Below are 21,886 nucleotides of genomic sequence, written 5' to 3' on the forward strand. Positions count from 1 at the left end.
CTCCCTATCCCACCCCTTTAGGTGGTCACAAAGCACCCCTGGGCTGATCTCCCTGTGCTATGCTGCTGCTTTCCACTAGCTGTCTATTTTACATTTGGTAGTGTATATATGTCCATGCTACTCTCTCACTTTGTCCCAGCTTACCCTTCCCCCTCCCCGTGTCCTCAAATCCATTCTCTATGTCTCCGTCTTTATTCCTGTCCTGCCCCTAAGTTCATCAGAACTTTTTTTTTAGATTCCATATATATGTGTTAGCATACGGTATTTGTTTTTCTCTTTCTGACTTACTTCACTCTGTAGGACAGACTCTAGGTCCACCCACCTCACTACAAATAACTGAATTTCGTTTCCTTTTATGGCTGAGTAATATTCCATTTATATATGTGCCACATCTTCTTTATCCATTCATCTGATGATGGACACTTAGGTTGCTTCCATGTCCTAGCTATTGTAAATCGTGCTGCAACGAACACTGTGGTACACGTATCTTTTTGAATTATGGTTTTCTCAGGGTATATGCCCAGCAGTGGGATTGCGGGGTCATATGGTAGTTCTACTTTTAGTTTTTTAAGGAACCTCCGTACTTCTCTCCATAGTGGCTGTATCAATTTACATTCGATACTAATTCTTTTTCTAGTCAGCATCATGCTCTGCAGATTCATCCAAGTTGTTAGGTATATCCGTAGTTCCTTTTTATTGCTGAGGATGTATCACGGTTTAACCAGTCACCCATAGTAAGATGTTTTGGTTGTTTCCAGTTTGGGGCTATTACAAATAAAGCTGCTATGAAGAACCAGGTACAGATTTTTGTGTGGACATGTTTTCATTTCTTTGGGAAATGCCAAGAAGTTTGGTTGTTGAGTCTATGGTCTGTATGTTTAGGTTTTTAAGAAATTGCCAAACTACTCTTCAGAGTGGTTGTTCCATTTTACGTTGCCATCAGCAATACATTGGAGATTCAGTTTCTCCACATCCTTGCCAGCATTTGGTAGTTTCATTACTTTTATTTTAGCTGTTTTAATAAGTGTGCAGTGCAGTGATATCTTATTGAGTCTTAATTTGCATTTCCCTAATAGCAGATGATGAATATCTTCCCATGTGTTTATTTGCCATCCCAATATCTTCAGTGAATTTTTTTTTTTTTTTTGCTGTATGCGGGCCTCTCACTGCTGTGGCCTCTCCCGTTGTGGAGCACAGGCTCCGGATGCACAGGCTCAGCGACCATGGCTCACGGGCCCAGCTGCTCAGCGGCATGTGGGATCTTCCCGGACCGGGGCACAAACCCATGTCCCCTGCATCGGCAGGCGGGCTCTCAACCACTGCGCCACCAGGGAAGCCCTTCAGTGAAATTTTTAAAAATATAGTTTACCCACTTTCTAATTCAACTGTTTGGCCTAACTGCTGTTGAGTTTTGAGGGTACTTTTTATATACTAGATGCCAGTCCTTTGTCAAATAAGTGGTGTGTAAATATTTTTCTTCTGTCTGTACCTTGTTATTTATCCTCTTAACAGAGTCTCTCACAGATCAAAGTTTTTAATTTTGATGAAGTTCTATTAATTTTTTTATAGGTTATACTTTTGATTTTTTTTATAGGTTATACTTTTGATGTCCAGTCTAAGAACTCTTCACCAAATGTTGTGTCCCCAGATTTTTCTCCCATGTCTTTTTCTAAAAGTTCTATGGCTTTACATTTGACATTTTGAGCTCTCTATTTTGTTCCATTGACCTAGTGTTTCTTTGTCCTCCAGTACCTCACAGGCTTGAATACTGCAGCTATGTAAGTCTTGAAACCAGGTAGAGTGATTTCTGCCACTTAATACTTTTTGTAAAATAAAATATTTTTGTACAAATTATTTTAGATATTCTAGGGCCAGTGCCTATTCAAATAAATTTTAGAATATATTTGTGTATCTCTACAAAATGCCTTGCTGGGATTTTGATAGGAATTGAGACCTTTCCTATGTTGAGTTTTCCAATCTGTGAATAGAGTAGGTCTCACTGTATAGTTAGATCTTCTTTGATTTCTTTCATCAGTGTTTTGCAGCTTTCAGCATATAGGTCCTGTATATATTTTGTTAGATTTGCAGTTAAGTTTCTTTTTAAGCATTTGTGCATGGTATAGTATTTCTAATTTTCAGTTCCACATATTCATTGCTAGTACATTGAAATGTGATTATTTTGTATGTTGATCTTGAAACCTACAATGTTGGTGAATTCACTTATTAGTTTTGGGCAGTTTTTTTGTTGTTGTTGCTTTCTTGGGATTTTCTATGTAGACAATCATGTCACTTGAGAAGACAGGAAGTTTTATTTCTTCCTTTGTGACCTGTATGCATTATATATCCTTTTCTTGCCTTATTGCAATGACTAGAGCTTCCAGTAGTATGATAAATGGCAGTAATGAGAATGGATATCATTGTCTTACCACCAGTCTTAGGGGATTAGGTCTTGTTGGTTGATGGTGTGGTTGAGTTCTATTTCCTTGCTGATTTTTTCTCTACTTATTCTATTAATTGTTGAGAGAGGAACTCCAACTATAATTGTGGATTTGTCTATTTATCATTTCAGCTTTATTAGTGTTTGTCCCACATATATTGTAGCTCTATTTCTTAATGAATGCACATTTAGGACTGATATGTCTTCTTGATGCATTAACTCCCTTATCATTATACAATGTCCCTTTCTGTACCAGGTAGTTTTCTTTGCTCTGAAGTTGATTTTATGCTATAATAATATAACCACTCCTGCTTTCTTTTGATTAATGTTTGTATGATATTTCTTTGTCCGTCCTTGTACTTTAAACCTATCTATATCATTACATTTAAGTTGAGGTTGTTATAGAAATAAATCTTTGGGTCAATTAAAAAAAATCCACTCTCCAGTCTCTTTTAATTTGTATATTTAGACCATTTATATTAAATGCAATTGTTGCTATGTTAGGATTCAAGTCAACCATTCTATTTATTTATTTGTTTGTTTTCTGTTTGTTCTTAGTTTCTCTAATTTGTTTTTCCTGCCTGTGGGTTATATAAACATCTTTTAGCATCTCATTTAGATTTAACTGTAGTGGTTTTGACTGTATCTCTTTACGTATCCATTTTCTATGACTGCTGTATGTAAGTCACACTGCTTATGGTATTTTGTTATGGCAGCCCAAGTAGACTAAGATACCTACATTTTTCTAATTTTGCCCCAGCTCTTTCCTTAATTTGACATGAATCCTGTAGCCATTGTTCTCTATCACTAACTTTCATGATAATAAAAAGCTGAGAAACATAAAAAACTCAGAATATAAATATTCAGAAATAGACCTGCTGACCTATATCTGGTATTGGAAATGAAGTAGTTATCTAAATCTAATGTTGGCATCTACCCACATGTTACTGCAAACATCTAGGAATGTTTTTATGGTAATTTTTAAAAACAATGCAACAGTGTTGTTCTATTATATTTTAAAGAATCTGGCATTCCAAAAAAGCAATGATAAATGAAGTTCAACATTATAACTATTGATGGAAGCCTAAGAAAAGGAAGATGTCCTAATGGTTGCAGCCCACTGAAATCTCCTTGTAGAATTGATAGCCCACATCTGTGAGCCTGATTTTCTGGACTGTGGGTTGTAGATTTGGGTCACAGAGGGTAGCCCTCAAATAGTGCAGAAGTCACAGAAATTTAAGACCTGCCCCACCTCTCCCTGGGCCTTGGTACTGGGACCAAAGAAGGCTAGTAGTACAGCTGCACACCAATCCAGAGAAGAAATCTCAGGATCTGTTAGAAGCTGGAGTGAGTCTGGTGTCACCATATTCAATCGCCTGTGCTATGTGGACCCATGTTACTGTGTATAGCGGTGGTGCTGACCTGGATGCCTCAGCCCTAGGTCTACTCAGCAGTCTTCAAACAGATAAGGAGTATTAGAAATTAGGGAGGAGTGAGAAGGAAAGATTAGCTTTCAGTGGCTCCCTGAGATATATTCAAAACCCTGTGGAGCTAGAGTAGGAGAATTTTAATTGAAATAATACATGATTCATGTTAGGGTTGGACTAGAGCTAAATATGAAAAAAGATGAAAATCATCTTCAAAGTTTCAAATTCTGTGTTTGTTCTTATTCTCCCTACTGATACTGTACAAATACTCATTTCCACCACTTATTCACACCTCTTCGACCATTACTCCCCCATCCTCCCAACCCACTCCATCTCACCCATCTACTCCCAATCCCCACCCAAGTGAAAATATCCCTATGAAGACAGCCCAAATCTGATCTCACAAGGCACTCCTGACCTTCTCCTCACCCAAACCCTGAAAACCCTTAGTGATCCAGTTCTTCAGATCTCTACTTACTGCTAGAAAGCTGAAAAATTAAATGAACACTTACCTCTCTATCCAATACCTTTTTTGGATGGCAGTAGCAAACCATGCATTATGTTCATAATTAAGTGTGATGAAGAAACAGACACATCCCCCGCCTTTAAGAGGTAACTTCTGATGGACAAAGCACCATGGCATGCACACAACGGCATAAAACATAGCTCGGATTTTAGGCAGTTCATACTCTAGTTTAGGGGGTCTGCGAACTACAGCCTGGGCCAAAGATGGCCCACTAATTGTTTTTGTACTGCCCATGAACAAAGAATGGTTTTTACATTTTCAAATGGCTGAAAATAATCTTAAAGAGAACATATTTCATGACACATGGACATTGTATGAAATTCAAATTTCAGTGACTATAAACACAGAAAAATTTGTTCAGAACACAACCATGCTCGTTGGTTTACATATTGTCTATGGCTGCTTTCATACTACAATGGCAGAGTTGAATATTTGCAACGGAGACTGTTTGGACCTCAAAGCAGAAAATATTTGCTATCTGACCCTTTACAGAAAATGTTTGCCAACCTCTCATCTTCTTGGAGAGGCAAGATGGACACAAGTATTCATAGCCCAGAGCAAGGTGATATGTGCCACATCCACACACAAAAAAGACATGTTCCAAAAAATGCAAGCAAATCCACAAATGCTGCATAGAGAAAGTAGAGTGTGACCCAGGCCTAGAAGGAAGGGTAGAGATGAAAGAAAGGCCACCTATTTCACACTGAGGGAACAGCCTCCCTAAAGGTGCTGAGGTGGAAATGATTATGCTAGAGATAGGGGAAGCTGGAAAAGGTAAGGCAGGGAAGGTAGGATTAGCTTCTGATATTTGTTGCCAATAAAAATGACTAGAAGAGGACTTCTCTGGCTGTCCAGTGGTGAAGACTCCACACTTCCAATGCAGGGGGCATGGGTTCAACCCCTGGTTGGCGAACTAAGATCCCACATGCCCCATGGTATGGCCAAAAAACAAAAATGACTAGAAGTGGACTTCTCTGGCTGTCCAGTGGTGAAGACTCCACACTTCCAATGCAGGGGGCAAGGGTTCAATCCCTGGTTGGGGAAATAAGATCCCACATGCCCCATGGCATGGCCAAAAAAAAAAAAAAAAAAAAATGACTAGAAGACAGTAGTGAAAGAGGGTTCCTTTTCCAAAAGAAACAAGCTGACCAAGTGAAGGAGAAGCAATGAAGAACTTCTACTCCTGAAGGTAGAAACATGGGAGAAATTATTTCAATAAAGGTAAAAGAAAAGGCAAAAGCAATTATACTCCAATAAAGATGTTAAAATAAATAAAAATTAAAAAAAAGAAAAGAAAAGGCAAAGGTACTTTATGGGAATGTTCTAGAGTTTATCTTGCCAGTCAGAGGGTGTAATAATCAAGTCTTTCCCAGAAAAGATTACAAAATTGTCCGAGATGGGGGATTAACTAGACACTGACTGAAAGTATAAGTAGTCTAAAAACATAGTATATGGTGAATGTTTTCTTCACTTTGCTGAGAATCTTGTCACTCAGAAGGAAGAAGTAGATTCCATATATACATAGGGGCAGGACAGGAATAAAGACGCTGACGTAGAGAATGGACTTGAGGACACGGGGAGGGGCAAGGGGAAGCTGGGATGAAGTGAGAGAGTTGCACTGACATATATACACCACCAAATGTAAAATAGCTAGTGGGAAGCAGCCACATTGCACAGGGAGATCAGCTCGGTGCTTTGTGACCACCTAGAGGGGTGGGATAGGGAGGGTGGGAGGAAGATGCAAGAGGGAGGGGATATGGGGATATATGTATACATATAGCTGATTTACTTTGTTATACAGCAGAAACTAACATAACATTGTAAAGCAAGTATACTCCAATAAAGATGTTAAAGAAAAAAAAAGAAGAAGTATCTGGTAGAACTGGTGTTTTGTTTTTAACTCTGACGAATGTGAAAAGAGTTGATGGTATGACGGGAGTGACAGAAAGTTTGGGATGATTTTTGCTGTCAACTCTGGGTGTGAGGTGAGGTAGAACATATATATGTGTGTATATATATATATATATATATATACACACACACACAAAACAGACACAAAAACTTCTAAGAAGAGAATAAACTAATGTTTGTGATCATGGTAAAAAAGAAAACAAAAGAAACAGAGACAGAGAGCCAGAAAGAGAGAGAAAGGCTTTTTTTCTGTTTGAGAGCAAGAAGTTGAACAAATAAGAGCTAGGTTCCACTAATTTGGGTACAAGATCATATAATTTTATATATTGGATATTTTATATCCATATTAATTACCATAAAAGAGGATTAGCAATAACTTATATTTTAAAAATTGCACTTAATGATCCCACAAAAAATTGTAAAAATAAACAATTTAGCAAAGTTGCAGGATACAAACACAACCCACAAAACCAGTTGTGTTATGTTTTTATACACTAACAATGAACAGTCTGAAAAGGAAATTAAGAAAAACTTCACATATATGGTCAAACAATTTTCAATATGGGTGCCAAGACCATTCAATGAGGAAAGGACAGTCTTTTCAACAAATGGTATTGGGGAAACTGGATATCACGTGCAAAAAACAATGGACCTTACTTAGATACAAAAATTAACTCAAAATGAATCAAAGACTGAAACATCAGAGCTCAAAGTAAACAACACTTAGAAGAAAACATAGAGAAAAAGCTACAAAACATTGGATTTGGCAATAATTTCTTGGATTTGACATGAAAAGCACAGGCAACAAAAGTAAAAATAGATAAACTGAGCTACATTAAAATTTAAAACTTCTGAGCATCAAAGGATATAATCAACAGAGTGAAAGCAGCCTATAGAATGGGAGAAAATATTTGCAAGTCATATTTCTGGTAAGTGGTTAATATCCAGAATATATTAAAAACTCCTACAACTCAACAACAACAAAAAAGCGACCTGATGAAAAAATAGGCAAAATACTTGAATAAACATTTCTACAAAGAAGACATACAAATGGCCAACAAGTACATGAAAAGATGCTCAACATCACTAATCACTAGGGGAATGCAACTGAAAATCACAGTGAGATGCCAGCTCATACCCATGAGGATGTCTACTATTTAAAAAACAAAAACAAGATAACAAGTGTTGGTGAGAATGCAAATAAATTGGAACCCTTGTGCACTGTTGGTAGGAATGTAAAATTCCAGTCACAAAAGGACAAATACTGTATGGTTTCACTTATCTGAGGTACCTAGAGTAGTCAAATTCATTGAGACAGAAAGTAGAAAGGTGGTTGCCAGGAGTTAGGGGTAGGAGGGGATGGGGAGCTGTTGGGATATACAGCATTTCAGTTTTGCAAGCCGTGAAGAGTTCTGGAGATTGGTTGCACAACAATGTGGATGCACTTAACACTACTAAACTGCACACCTCACAATGGTTAAGATAGTAAATGTTATGCTATGTGTATTTGAACACTTTTTTTTTTTTGTGGTACACGGGCCTCTCACTGTTGTGGCCTCTCCTGTTGCGGAGCACAGGCTCCGGACGCGCAGGCTCAGCGGCCATGGCTCACGGGCCCAGCCGCTCCGTGGCATGTGGGATCTTCCTGGACCAGGGCATGAACCCGTGTCCCCTGCATCAGCAGGCTGACTCCCAACAACTGCGCCACCAGGGAAGCCCCCTGAACGCAGTTTTTAATAAAAGGAAAAATGCATTAATAATATCATTTGAACTATACTTTACCTGCATTATTTTATTTTCACAACAACCATATGAGGCAGGTGCTTTTATTATTTTCATTTTATAAATGAAAAAGGGAGGCATAGAGAATATTACGAAACTCAAGTTCACACAGCTAAAAACTGTTAGTCTGTTTCTCAAAATTCCAGTGAATCAGGCTTTTAAGCCCATGCTGTCTTTACTATTCAGCAAAAAGCTATAAACTTACCAGGACAAAACAAAAAAATGGTGAGGCAGGGGCTTGAGGCATGAAGTTGGTAATGAAGGAAGCCAAGCAGGTATTTATACTAGTGAACCTAGATTACAGGAACTACAGCAACTGAGTGGAATATTTAGATACCAGCTTCCTGACCAGAAGGGAGTCAGGGCCAGGAGAAAAATATAAAGTACTGCAATCCTCATTACTCAGAAAAGAAAGGAAGCATGCTGGTATGTCAGAAGAGACCAAGCTCTTTCTGGCTCTGAACTCTTGGGGGCAGTGGCGGGGGCTAGTAATTTACCACATCAGCCTTTATAGAAGAAACATTGAAGTACATAATGGATGGTGTCTTCAGTACTGGTGGACATTCTGCATGTAGCCATAGCAAACGATGCCAGCTGATGGCATAATTCAAGTCATAGTTCTATAAAATTATGTGTATGGAAAACCAAAATAATAAAATGCAGGTATGGTGCTTTCTGGTGATTTGATTCTATAGGAAAAAGCTTAGGGAATGTATTACTATTCATGTCTCATAAACTACCAGCCCTGAATATCAATTCTATCTGTCAGGCTTTGGACAGGAGCTGTATAGGAAATGGCTCTAAATTGAGATAAATGAGGTAATCTCTGCTGTTGATTGAAAAGAGATCCAATTGCTCTAGACACAGCATAACCACTGTTAGTGGATTTGCTAGGAAAGTTAAGGGGCTCAGCTGCGTTGTCCTACTGTTCAAGTGGACCCCTCCGATTCTGCACGGAAGTTGGCAACAGATTGTATAGCCGGAAAGCAAGAGGATGACTAACTTAACCATTAAGGGTTAAGGGGCCGAAGAACCACTGCTGAGAATCTTTAGAAAATCAGAAAACCAAGAAAAACAGTGTAGACTAGACATGGGTAAATTCTCCATTTCTCCAAGAAAGAAAATGGGGATTTTTAAACCATAAGTTTGAGGCCAGCTCCAGTAAAACTCTAGAGTAACTTAATAAAGGGAGGGAGATTATAAGCACAGGTTTTTATTAAGAACAAGTTTTGTCAAAGTACTACATTATTTTAAGTGTTGCTAGACTAATGGTAAAACACTGTGGTCAGGGGATACCCTGTTCATGAATGAATCCCAGCTCTGTCACTCACAAACTGCAGAACCCAGATGACTTTTTGTTTTGTTTTTTGGCTGCATTGGGTCTTCACTGCTACGCAGGCTTTCTCTAGTTGTGGCAAGCGGGGGCTACTCTTCATTGTGGTGTGTGGGCTTCTCACTGCCGTGGCTTCTCCTGTTGCGGAGCACGGGCTCTAGGCACGCAGGCTTCAGTAGTTGTGGCATGTGGGCTCAGTAGTTGTGGGCTCGAGCGCAGGCTCAGTAGCTGTGGTGCATGGGCTTAGTTTCTCCGTGGCATGTGGGATCTTCCCAGACCAGGGATCAAACCCGTGTCCCCTGCATCGGTAGGCGGATCCTTATCCACTGTGTCACCGAGGAAGTTCCAGATGACTTTTTTTTAATCTGTCTAGGCCTCAGTTTCCTTGATTATAACCTGGGGATTGCAGTACCTACTTAACAGTTCTATTGTGAGCAGTAAGCAAAATAATTCATGTAAATCGTTTAGCATGGTGCCTAACAAAAAGTGGTTGATAAACATTAGTTATTGTGATTTTCTAGTGTGAAAATGAAAAAGCAAGCATAGGTTTAAAATAATGAGTTTAAGACTCAAAACCCTCGGGAAATGCTTTCATTTTTATTAAAATGCTTTTCTTTGTGCCTATATGTAGGGTAACTTTCTCTATCTCACAGTCTCCTACGGTTCATTTTTTTCAAACACAAATGTCATTAAAGGCTTTGACTAACAATAGAACACAAGAAAGATATTGTAGCTGAGTGTTAGAAAGGTCTTAGGGTCCTTCTAGGGGGCTTTTACATTTAAGTTTTAACCTCCCTAATGTTTAGCTGACTTGTCTACAAGTTACTTTTTAATAAGACTAAGATTTTACACAATATATTGCTGAAGGAATAAGGTACGATTCAATTTAATATATGCAATAATGTGTGGTCATAGTAAATGGAGAGATGATAAAGGTTAGCGGTGGTGGTATAAGTACAGATGCTTTTTAGTTACTTTGTTTTGATTAGAAGTATTTTCCATTTTTTCCTACAATGAGTATATATAAAAACAGGGGAAATATTTTGAATTTTAAGATGTAGAGTGATCAGGAATGTCAAAATCTAAAATTTTTATAATAGGATGAGAACATGCTTGGAATGTATTTGTTTAAATTTTCTAGCCAGTTGAGTTTAGTGGATAGAAATCATAGCGTCCAGCCTTAGGAAAAATTTGTAAGCACATTTCAGAATGTCCATTTATTTATTCATCAAGCACACATTCTCCCCAAGATATGCCACATGCTGTGTTATATATTAGGAGTAAAATGATAAGTTAGATAGAGCATAATTCTGGGTGGCAGAGCCTCTTGCCCTTCCTAGAAAAGAGCAAAGCCTAAATTTTCCTAAGTCAGAAGTTCTCAGGTTTGGAGGCACATTAAAATCATCTGAGGAGGCTTTAACATCACCAATGCCCAGGCCCCACCTGAAGAGACTCTAGTTTAATTTAAAAGTGACTCAGGTGACTCTAATATGAAGCCACAGCCTGAAGAATGGGTATTGAAACCGACCATTGAGGGATATGAGGAGGGGCGTGCAGGGATGGAGGGAAGAAAGAGACTGGGTAGAGGCTGGTCAGTGATGGCAGAAGTGGATGAGGGATGCGGAGGACATGGGAAAGAATGATGCCCAGTGATACCCTAAGAAACTTCTGTGCACCTGCTTACAGGTATGCCCTGTGTAAATGTGTTTTTTAAATGTTTTACTAAAAAGGACCTGGCCCCTTTAATAAAGGAAAAATCTGCGCCAGCCATCCTGAGACAGGTGGGGAAAACTGCTAGAAGCCTGTGACGTAGCTCAGTAAAAACAAAATTCCATGTGCATATAAAGAATTTATCATAAACCCCAGCTCCAGTGGAGCGAAGGCTGTCAAACCTCAGCTCAAATGGCACTTGCGGTGGGTCAGACTAGAAAAAAACAATAATCAGAAACACATCAAAACCGCAGGTGCAGAGAAGGTCACTGGGACAAGTCTCAGCAGTTATTGACAATAAAGCAAAGAACATACAGGGAGATTGACAAACGGATTTCAAGAGGCCTGGCAACAGTCCTAAGGCCATGAAATCAGACTGTGGATATCAGCAAGATACAGCAGCAGGTGGCCGGCCTAGGCTGGGGCAGATACTTGGAGCTTGAACCACAGACCCCAGAGGGATGAAAGGGAATAAGAAAGGGTGATTATCTCAGGTCGGGGCCTGCATCAGAGGCTGCAAGGTGAAGGTGAGCGTGGGCAAGAGAAAAACAGAGACACATTCTTAAAACTAAGATATAAAGAAGGATATGACCACAGAAGTAAGTCAACAGCCTATTTGAGAGTGGACTAAAAGTCAGACTACATCAACGACTATGTATGGGCCAACTTAAGCGTGACGTGGCGCCTTTCATGAAGGAAGAGTTCAGGGCCCCCAGCCAGGCTCAGCTGGCGGCAGCTACAGTTAAGTGGCTCCAGCTGCAGGACCTCTTATGCGCAAGCCCCGCCGGTTATCGCGAGGCAGACTGGAAATAGAGCCAAGGAGAAGGGGGCAATCAGAGGGCCCCCTTCCTAAGGCCTAAGGCTGAAAGAGCCCCTCTCTCCCTCCCACTGCACATCAGAGAAAGGTGAGTTCTCCCTGGATCTCGCGGGCCTCTGAGCTATTTTTTTCTGTGCTGAACTTGGCTGTCAGAAACGCTGAAAGGGGGTAAACAAGGAATGTTGGGAAGACAGTTAGCGTGGGGTAAGAATGCCTGCAACACAGGAGAGGGCTACCAGGGAGGACTTTACACGTTCTGTAATGATGCGGCTGCAGGCGAGAGCAAAAGAGTGTGTTTGTTCATTTGTTTGGGGAGGGGAGAATCACTTTTTTAAGAGAATGAAGGGAAGACGATTACATTGAGATTTTCATAGCAATGCACATTGTTAACAAAGGGTTTTAAGCTTAAGTTCCTGGTACATAGTATATGGCTTAATTTCAGTTGTATAACATTGGGAAAGAGGTTCGTCTGAATGCAGAACAATTAAAAATAGAATCAGATTAAGCAGTTACAAATAGGAGCTGGCATTTAGGAAGTTTTACATTATTATCAACGTATTACTTCATACAAAGCACTTAAAAGTGCCTCTGAGTGCCTGCTGCCACCGCTGCTGCAGCTACTCTATTTAAAAGCATAAACATTTAATAGGCAGAATAATGGTTATGAGCCAAACTGATGGCACAAAAATCATGTTCCATCAACGGGAGTGACTTTGGATAAGTCACTTAATTTCTGTCCCTTATTTCCATCAGCTGTAACATGGAGATAACAATAGTACCATAGGGTCATAGGGAAAATTAGGTGAGTTTATATTCATAAAATGCTTACAGCAGTGCCTGGTACGTAGCAGGTACAATATCACAAGTGTTTTCAATTATTATAAGTCTAATTAAATAATATAAAAAATGTTAAATCTCCCTGTAAATCAGTAGTTCCCAAATTTAGCTAAATGTTGGAATCTCCTGGAGCACTTTAAGATGTATGACACCTGGATCCCACCCCGAGTTATTATATAATGGAAGCTCCCTAGATGATTGTAATGGATAATTACGTTTGAGAATCATTAATGTAAATAATGACTCCCTTGCTTTAAGTAATGAGTTTCATTTAATTAAATAGGTCATTTTATAATAAATGAGTCTAATGACAGCTAACCAAACTGCAGATACAAAACCAACTGAAAAGAATCAGCTTTGTGACCCAATTTGGGAGGTACTTGCACTGAGTTCATAATACTTGTTTTATGTATTACATAATTCTAGTACTATGAGAAACGCCGTAAACACTGTGAAAAACAATAAATAATTGCCAAATCAATGGAGCAAGGGATCATTTGAGCAGGTTCTTTATCAAGGGAGCTACAAGGGGAAAAAGGCCTCTGTCCTCAGGATGGTGTATGAACTCATGCAAAGACTATAGTCAGAAGCTTTCATTATTCCTGTGGATTTGTTTATGATGAGGGTAACACAGAATTGCTGATGTTCCCAGTGTAGTGTAGCCCACATGCTACTGGTTTAAACAGGGATTTTCCCCCAGGGCCACTTCTGGGGCACTAGTACAAAAATGGTAACTGATGCTACATTTTCCAGGAAATGCCAGAGTATCATAGAATGAGAAATCAGTTTTTATTTCAGAGTCTGAGTAGCAGATAGTTCTTTGGGCCGAAGGGAGGTTAAAGTGTGTGTCGCCTGTTAGAAAGGCAGAATCCGGTGATTGCAGAAAGACCACAGCCACAAGATCACTGCAGACCCGGGGGTATTCAGATTAGAGAGTTTGGGAGCTGTAAAATTCCTGAGGTTGGTAAGCAAGGCAGGCAGCCAGAATTTTGTGCAGTGTTTTGGAAGGAAACAACATTTTCTGAAGAAATTAATTGCATGCTGCTTAAAGACTAAATTTGGAACAATAAACAAAGGCATAGAAGTTCTCTATGATTTGTATCAGGAACTCTGAACTGCATAGGATGTAAGGGAAGAGTCCTTTAGCTGCACTGGTCAAAGGCAATGGATAGTTTTTGAGTGAAGACACAGAGACCATCCACACCTACCATATACCCTTCTTATATAGCCCATGTATGCTTAAATGTGTATAATTCCCATCACAGGATAAATTTACAGTCAGTCTCAGCAAGTCCATGTGAGAGGTAGCACGGCATAGCACAGCACAACACGACTGATTCAGACTTCCCAGGTTTGAATCCTGGCTCTGCCATGTACTCACAGGGGAAGCTTGGGCAGTTTTTTCATCTGTAAAATAGAGTCCATAAAAGTACCTTCTCTCAAAAAGCTGTTATGTAGATTAAAAGAATTCATATTTGTAGACCACCTAGAAGAGTGCCTTCACACTGCTATAGAAATGCTTCTGAAATAAGTAAAGCTTCATCAAATCTCAAATTAGAAATTCCCTTCTGACTTTATTATGTGTAGTCATGTTCCTGGATCAGGTGTCTATCTGATAATCAAAGTCCCAACTCTGGCATACAGATGTGCAGAAAATAAGATAAGCCATACTTCTTTTGGAAACGTGTTTTGCTGGGATTATCTCTACCTGAATGAGCACTGTGTTATAACACCCACTTAGAGGGTATCAGGATGACAGACAGGATGCAATTTAAGAATCTGAGGCCATCATTTGTCTATTACTCTCATATCAGGAAATAGGATGTAAATAAACTTCCTTGGATGTCAAGAATACCAAACAGCACATGAGATTCAACCATTCATCCTCAAAACTCTGCCCAGTGTTTGTATTTGTCTGGCTGGTTGATTGGTTTGCTAGTTTGTTTGTTTGGTTTTTATGTTTATTATTCAGCTTTTTTACAGTCTGGAGAAGAGACATGAAATTGCAGAAGCCTATGTTTCTCGGATGTTCTGGGGTTGGCAATGCTCAGGGCAGAGACAGCTCTTTCATTTATGGGTCTCGGTCAGTGTCGGCCACAAGGAAAAATGAATGGCCACACAGTCCTAAGGGGCCAGTATTTCTTTTTTTTAGTTTTATTTGCATTTATTTTTTTGTGGCATTTATTCCCAGGCCATAAGTTTTTGTTTCTTCGGTTTCTTCTGGGTTATCCTTTTCTTCTGTGCAACCCCCTTTTCTGGTTTAGGAACAATCTGTTCTTTTTCAGTAAGGATCATCTCACTGTGGCAGGGAGAGCTCGTGTATGGGTTGATCTGACCACGAGCTCTGTAAGTCCTGTGCTGCATCTTGGGGATTCTGTTCACCTGGGTACGCTCCGCTCAATGACCAGAGAATCTACATCTAAGCTCTTAAGTTCAGCATTACTCTCTGCATCTTTGAGCATGTGCAGTAAAAATTCAGGAATTTTTTGGGGTCACCGACCCTGCGTCCAGCCCCACTGTTTGGCCTGGGCACACCTACCAACTCGACCACTGTGACAAAGGAATGGCACACACTGCTTCTGTAAAGTGACATCCTTCAGATACTTGGTAGCTTTTCTGCTCTGCATACCCTTAATGGCCTGGGCAGTTTCACGAGTGTTCTTAAAGTGAACATGAAGATTTGAACCTCTTGACTTGCATGATATTGTGGGGTTTTCTGGGTCAAGTGAATAGCAAACCATTTTTAGAGGTCACCTCAGGCCACTTACCAGAAAAGCAGGGGCTAATATTTCTATATCACATAGAAGCTGAAGCCCAAATTCACCGTATCTGCAGCATGGACTCAAAGAAGCTACCCAGTGACACTCTGCCCCCAAAGTGCTCTGGCTAACTGGTTACAAGCTCTATCTTTGACGGGCCAGTGGCTCTCTCAGCTGGTTTAGTGGCAAAACACTGTTGACCCTCAGCCAGTTTCTACATGGCATCATCATGGTAAAAGGATGACTCTAAGGAGCTCCTCTGGCCATACCTGCGCAGAGTGGGAAAAAAGGAATGTATGCCAGCACCGTGCATCCTGAGTGGCATAAACAGCTGACACCCTCCCACTTGGGATTTTAAGTTTTTATCCTTTTTAATGTGTGCAAGTGTCATAAGACTTTGACACCTCTCCCAGGATTTCTCGGGATCTTTCCCGAAGAGCATTTGGCCTAGAGCCCTGTTGCTACAGACTGTACCTCCTCTCTCTTCCTCTGCTGTTCTCTTTACAGCTAGACTTGCTAAAATAATACAGTGGACAGTGGAAAAATATTTGCAATAGAACTTGTTTTTTCTCTTATTTTTAATTTTTATACAATTTTTAAAGGTTTCACTCCATTTACAGTTATTACAAAATATTGACCGTATTCCCCATGTTGTACAATACATCCTTGTAGCCTATCTTACTCCCAATAGTTTAAACTTCCCACTCCTCCACTCCTATTTTGCCCACCCCATTCTCCCCAAGGGTAACCACTAGTTTGTTCTCTATATCTGTGAGTCTGCTTCTTTTTTGCTATATTCACTAGTTTGTTGTATTTTTTAGATTCCACATGTAAGTGATATCATACAGTAGTTGTCTTTTCTGTTTGACTTATTTCACTTAGCATAATACCCTCCAAATTCATCCATTTTGCTGCAAATGGCAAAATTTCATTCTTTTTAAAGGATGAATAGTATTCCGTTGTGTGTGTGTGATATATATCACATCCTCTTTATCCTTTCATCTGTTGATGGAAACTTAGGCTGCTTCCACATTTTAACAATTTGTAAATAATGCTGCTATGAACATTGGGGTGCATATATATTTTTGAATTAGTGTTTTCATTTTTTTGGACATATATACATAGGAGTAGAATTGCTGGGTCATAAGGTAGTTTTATTTTTGGTTGTTTTTTTTTTTTGACACCTTTATTGGAGTATAATTGCTTTACATGGTTGTGTTAGTTTCTGCTGTGTAACAAAGTGAATCAGCTATATGTATACATATATCCCCATATCCCCTCCCACTTGCATCTCCCTCCCACCCTCCCTATCACACCACTCTAAGTGGTCACAAAGCACTGAGATGACCTCGCTGTGATATGTGGCTTCTTCCCCAAAACTATTTTACATTTGGTAGTGCATATATTGTCAATGCCACTCTCTCACTTCTTCCCAGCTTCCCCTTCCCCGTGTCCTCAAGTCCATTCTCTAAGTCTGCATCTTTATTCCTGTCCTGCCCCTAGGTTCTTCAGAACTTTTTTTTTTTATTCCGTATATATGTGTTAGCATATGGTATTTTTTTTTCTCTTTCTGACTTCACTCTGTATGACAGACTCTAGGTCCATCCACCTCACTACAAATAACTCAATTTCATTTCCTTTTATGGCTGAGTAATATTCCATTGTATATATGTGCCACATCTTCTTTATCCATTCATCTGTAGATGGACACGTAAGTTGCTTCCATATCCCAGCTATTGTAAATAGTGCTTCAATGAACATTGTGGTATATGACTCTTTTTTAATTATAGTTTTCTCAGGGTATATGCCCAGCAGTGGGATTGTGGGGTCATATGGTAGTTCTATTTTTAGCTTTTTAAGGAACATCCATACTGTTCTCCATAGTGGCTGTATCAATTTACATTCCCACCAACAGTGCAAGAGGGTTCCCTTTTCTCCACACCCTCTCCAGCATTTATTGTTTCTAGATTTTTTGATGATGGCCATTCTGAGCAGTGTGAGGTGATACCTCATTGCAGTTTTGACTTGCATTTCTCTAATAATTAGTGATGTTGAGCATCCTTTCATGTGTTTGTTGGCAGTCTGTATATCTTCTTTGGACAAATGTCTATTTAGGCCCTCTGCCCATTTTTTGATTGGGTTTTCTGTTTTTTTGATATTGAGCTGCATGTGCTGCTTGTCTATTTTGGAGATTAATCCTTTGACAGTTGCTTTGTTTGCAAATATTTTCTCCCATTCTGAGGGTTGTCTTTTAGTCTGGTTTATGGTTTCCTTTGCTGTGCAAAAGCTTTTAAGTTCCATTAGGTCTCATTTGTTTATTTTTGTTTTTATTTCCATTTCTCTAGGAGTTGGGTCAAAAAAGATCCTGCTGTGAGTTTTGTCAAAGAGTGTCCTTCTATGTTTTCCTGTAAGAGTTTTTATAGTATCCAGTCTTACATTTAGGTCTCTAATCCATTTTGAGTTTATTTTTGTGTATGGTGTTAGGGAGTGTTCTAATTTCATTCTTTTACATGTAGCTGTCCAGTTATCCCAGCACCACTTATTGAAGAGGCTGTCTTTTCTTCACTGTATATTCTTGCCTCCTTTATCAAAGATAAAGTGACCATATGTGCATGGGTTTATCTCTGGGCTTTCTATCCTGTTCCATTGATCTACATTTCTGTTTTTGTGCCAGTACCATACTGTCTTGATTACTATAGCTTTGTAGTATAGTCTGAAGTCAGGGAGTCTGATTCCTCCAGCTCCATTTTTCTTTCTCAATATTGTGTTGGCTATTCGGGGTCTTTTGTGTTTCCATACAAATTGTGAAATTTTTTGTTATAGTTCTGTGAAAATTGTCATTGGTAGTTTGATAGGAATTTCATTGAATCTCTAGATTGCTTTGGGTAGTATAGTCATTTTCACAATATTGATTCCTCCAATCCAAGAACATGGTATATTTCTCCATCTGTTTGTATCATCTTTAATTTCTTTCATCAGTGTCATAGTTTTCTGCATACAGGTCTTTTGTCTCCTTAGGTAGGTCTATTCCTAGGTATTTTATTCTTTTTGTTGCAGTGGTAAATGGGAGTGTATCTTTAATTTCTCTTTCACATATTTCATCATTAGTGTATAGAAATGCATGAGATTTCTGTGCATTAATTTTGTGTCCTGCTACTTTACCAAATTCATTGATTAGCCCTAGTAGTTTTCTGGTAGCATCTTTAGGATTCTCCATGTATAGTGTCATGTCACCTGCAAACAGTGACAATTTTACTTCTTCTTTTCTGATTCAGATTCATTTTACTTCTTTTTCTTCTCTGATTGCTGTGGCTAAAACTTCCAAAACTATGTTAAATAATTGTGGTGAGAGTGGGCAACCTTGTCTTGTTCCTGATCTTAGTGGAAATGGTTTCTGTTTTTCACCATTGAGAACGATGTTGGCTGTGGGTTTGTCATATATGTCATTATTATGCTGAGGTAAGTTCCCTCTATGCCTACTTCTGAAGAGTTTTTATCATAAATTGGTGTTGAATTCTGTCGAAAGCTTTTTCTGCATCTATTGAGACTATCATATGTTTTATATCCTTCAATTTGTTAATATGGTGTATCACATTGGTTGATTTGCATATACTGAAGAATCCTTGAATTCCTGGGAGAAACCCCACTTGATCATGGTGTATGATCCTTTTAATGTGCTGCTGGATTCTGTTTGCTTCTATTTTTTTTGAGGATTTTCACAACTATGTTCATTAGTGATATTGGCCTATAGTTTTCTTTTTGTGACATCTTTGTCTGGTTTTGGTATCAGGATGATGGTGGCCTCATAGAATGAGTTTGAGAGTGTTCCTCCCTCTGCTATATTTTGGAAGAGTTTGAGAAGGATAGGTGTTAGCTCTTCTCTAAATGTTTGATACAATTTGCCTCTGAAGCCATCTGGTCCTTTGTTTTTGTTTGTTGCAAGATTTTTAATCACAGTCTCAATTTCAGTGCTTGTGATTTGTCTGTTTATATTTTCTATTTCTTCCTGGTTCAGTCTTGGGAGGTTGTGCTTTTCTAAGAATTAGTCCATTTCTTCCAGGTTGTCCATTTTATTGGCATATAGTGGCTTGTAGTAACATTTCATGATCCTTTGTATTTCTGCAGTGTCAGTTTTTTACTTCTCCTTTTTTATTTATAATTCTGTTGATTTGAGTCTTCTCCATTTTTTTCTTGATGAGTCTGGCTAATGGTTTATCAATTTTGTTTATCTTCTCAAAGAACCAGCTTTTAGTTTTATTCATCTTTACTATCATTTTCTTCATTTCTTTTTCATTTATTTCTGATCTGATCTTTATGATTTCTTTCCTTCTGTTAACTTTGTGATTTTTTTGTTCTTTCTCTAATTGCTTTAGGTGTAAGGTTAGGTTGTTTACATGAGACTTTTCTTGTTTCTTGAGGTAGGATTGTATTGCTATAAACTTCCCTCTTAGAACTGCTTCTGCTGCATCCAGTAGGTTTTGGGCCGTCGTGTTTTCATTGTCATTTGTTTCTAGGTGTTTTTTGATTTCCTATTCGATTTCTTCAGTGATCTCTTGGTTATTTAGTAGTGTATTGTTTAGCCTCCATGTGTTTGTATTTTTTACAGTTTTTTTCCTGTAATTGATATCTAGTCTTATAGCATTGTGGTCAGAAATGGTACTTGATATGATTTTAATTTTCTTAAATTTACCAAGGCTTGATTTGTGACCCAAGATATGATCTAGTCTGGAGAATGTTAATGAGCACTTGAGAAGAAAGCATATTCTCTTTTTGGATGAAATGTCCTATAAATATCAATTAAGTCCATCTTGTTTAATGTGTCATTTAAAGCTTGTGTTTCCTTATTTATTTTCATTTTGGATGGTCGGTCCATTGGTGGAAGTGGGGTGTTAAAGTCCCCTACTATGATTGTGTTACTGTCGATTTCCGCTTTTATGGCTGTTAGCATTTGCCTTATGTATTGAGGTGCTCCTCTGTTGGGTGCATAAATATTTACAATTATTATACCTTCTTCTTGGATTGATCCCTTGATCATTATGTAGTGTCTTCCTTTGTCTCTTGTAACAGTATTTTAAAGTCTATTTTGTCTGATATGAGAATTGCTACTCCAGCTTTCTTTTGATTTCCATTTGCATGGGCTATCTTTCTCCATCCCCTCACTTTCAGTCTGTATGTGTCCCTAGATCTGAATTGGTCTCTTGTAGACAGCATATATACTGATCTTGTTTTTGTATCTATTCGGCCAGTCTGTGTCTTTTGGTTGGAGCATTTAATCCATTTACATTTAAGATAATTATCAATATATCTGTTCCTATTATGATTTTCTTAATTGTTTTGGGTTTGTTATTTTATGTCTTTTCCTTCTCTTGTGTTTCCTGCCTAGAGAAGTTCCTTTAGCATTTGTTGTAAAGCTCGTTTGGTGGTGCTGAATCCTCTTAGCTTTTGGTTTTAATTTCTCTGTTAAATCTGAATGAGACTCTTGCTGGGTAGAATAATTCTGGTTGTAGGTTTTTCCCTTTCATCACTTTAAATATGTCCTGCCACACCCTTGTGGCTTGCAGAGTTTCTGCTGAAAGATCAGTTGTTAACCTTATGGGGATTCCCTTGTATGTTATTTTTTGCTTTTCCCTTGCTGCTTTTAATGTTTTTTCTTTGTATTTAACTTTTGATAGTTTGATTAATATGCATCTTGGCTTTTTCTCCTTGAATTTATCCTGCATGGGACTCTCTGTGCTTCCTGGACTTGATTGACAATTTCCTTTCCCATATTAGGGAAGTTTTCAACTATAATCTCTTCAGATATTTTCTCAGTCACTTTCTTTTTCTCTTATTCTTCTGGGACCTCTGTAATTCGAATGTTGGTATGTTTAATGTTGTCCCAGGCATCTCTGAAACTGTCCTCAATTCTTTTCATTTTTTTTTTCTTTATTCTGCTCTGCAGTAGTTTTTTCCATTCTTTTATCTTCCAGGTCACTTATCTGTTCTTCTGCCTCAGTTATTCTGCTATTGATTCCTTCTAGAGAATTTTTAATTTCATTTATTGTGTTGTTCATCATTGTTTGTTTGCTTTTTAGTTCTTCTAGGTAGCTTTTAAACATTTCTTGTATTTTCTTCATTCTGTTTCCAAGATTTTGGATCATCTTTACTATCATTACTCTGAATTCTTATTCAGGTAGACTGCCTATTTCCTCTTCATTTGTTTGGTCTGGTAGGTTTTTCTTGCTCCTTCATCTGCTGCATATTTCTCTGTCTTCCCATTTTGCTTAACTTACTGTGTTTGGGGTCTCCTTTTCGCAGGCTGCTGGTTCATAGTTCCTGTTGTTTTTGGTGTCTGTTCCCAGTGGGTA

At 38.6% G+C, this 21,886-nt stretch overlaps 1 pseudogene; it reads right to left on the reverse strand.

The window, feature by feature from the left end:
• Positions 1-10,029: 10,029 nt before the first annotated feature.
• On the reverse strand, positions 10,030-16,053 carry LOC113619068 (60S ribosomal protein L17 pseudogene; annotated as a pseudogene).
• Positions 16,054-21,886: the final 5,833 nt, after the last annotated feature.

Source organism: Aethalodelphis obliquidens, unplaced genomic scaffold, assembly GCF_003676395.1.
Source record: "Aethalodelphis obliquidens isolate GAN/ISIS:26980383/991018 unplaced genomic scaffold, ASM367639v1 scaffold6, whole genome shotgun sequence".
Classification (NCBI taxonomy): Eukaryota; Metazoa; Chordata; class Mammalia; order Artiodactyla; family Delphinidae; genus Aethalodelphis; species Aethalodelphis obliquidens.